The sequence below is a fragment of the Cynara cardunculus genome, assembly GCF_001531365.2.
Source record: "Cynara cardunculus var. scolymus isolate 2C chromosome LG 7, CcrdV1, whole genome shotgun sequence".
NCBI lineage: Eukaryota > Viridiplantae > Streptophyta > Magnoliopsida > Asterales > Asteraceae > Cynara > Cynara cardunculus.
Window position 1 is genome coordinate 14114661 of NC_037534.1, and position 1492 is coordinate 14116152.

Here is a 1492-nt window from a genome sequence, read left to right on the forward strand (position 1 = left end):
ATTGTGAGATCCACTTTCAATCATAAATCAATGGATGAATTAGGGAACTAATATTTTTGGTAATTTAACTTAAAATTTTAATTAAAATGCATTTTAGGTATTTAATTTTTTTATCTCTCCTTTGTCTCTCTCTCCTGCTTCCGGTCTCCAGTAAATCTTATTTCAACGAACACCTTGTGATACCTAAAATACACCAAGATACACAATGTGATATCCAAAATGCATCAAGTAAACTTCGAGACCACTATGATACCAACTGTGGTACCATTGTGATACCAACTATGGTACCATTGTGATACCAATTGTAGTACCAGGAAACAACGTTTTGGTTGGACAAGATGACTGGAGGAGGTCATCACTTACCATAGGAGGCCACCAGATTTTGGTCCATGTGTGTCCGTGTGTGTGTGTGTGTGTGTATATATATATAATAAAGTAATTAATCGAACTAAAGTAAATTGAAATATTAAAGTAATTATAGTAAATTGAATAATCAACCCAACCCTTCTATTTTATTTTAAGAAAAATATTAATTATCTTAAATAATTGGCTTACGTTGGATCTTACAGTTATTACAAACTAATTAGTTCTCATTTGATTAGACCCTTATATATATATATATATATATAGAGAGAGAGAGAGAGAGAGAGAAAGAGAGAGAGAGAGAAAGGGGGGGTTAAATCTTGTGGGTATCAAAAAAGGTTGAGAATCTTGAGTACCAATCTAATCAATAGATTAGTTTAAACCAAGGGTTATAAAAAGAAGAAGCATAATTGTAATAAAATGATGAAATAAGGATATTTTTGTCAAATTAAAAGTAGATTGATAGGGTGTTCTGGGATTGACTTCTTCATCTTTAGGGCTACGCTAACAATTTCATTACCTTTGTTTCAAGCTTGCGCTGCATCATCTTCAAAGAGAGATTTAGAGGAATCAATGAACGATAGAGCAGGTTGGCCAACTGCATCCCTGGTCTGGCTGTAAGCCAAGTGCTTGATAAGAGAAAACTTTGCCCGTGTTTTTCATCTAAAACCAGTTTGCCTTCTTGTTGGTACAAATTCCTATGCTAATCAAGGTCTAAGGTCTTCTTTCTGGTACCAATGTGCCTTCTTCAAGGTTTATTGTAAGAGAGGGAAGAAAGACGCCATGGAATAGAGATGGCCAAATAGGCCCGGCCCGGCCCGTAACCGCCGGAGGACCGGTATGGACTGGTTGTGGACCGTCGGTTATGAACCGGTTATGGATTTTAACGTTTTTTAGGACCGAGACCGGAACCGGTTATAGGACCGGCCCGGCCCGGCCCGGCCCGGTCAACAAAAGTCAACGTGTATATATATATATAAATATAACAAAACGTATTTATAAAATTAAACGTATATATATATACACACACATATATATATATATATAACAAAACATATTTTTAAACGTATTTATAAAATTAAACGTATACATATATAACAAAACATATTTTTAAACGTATTTATAATAA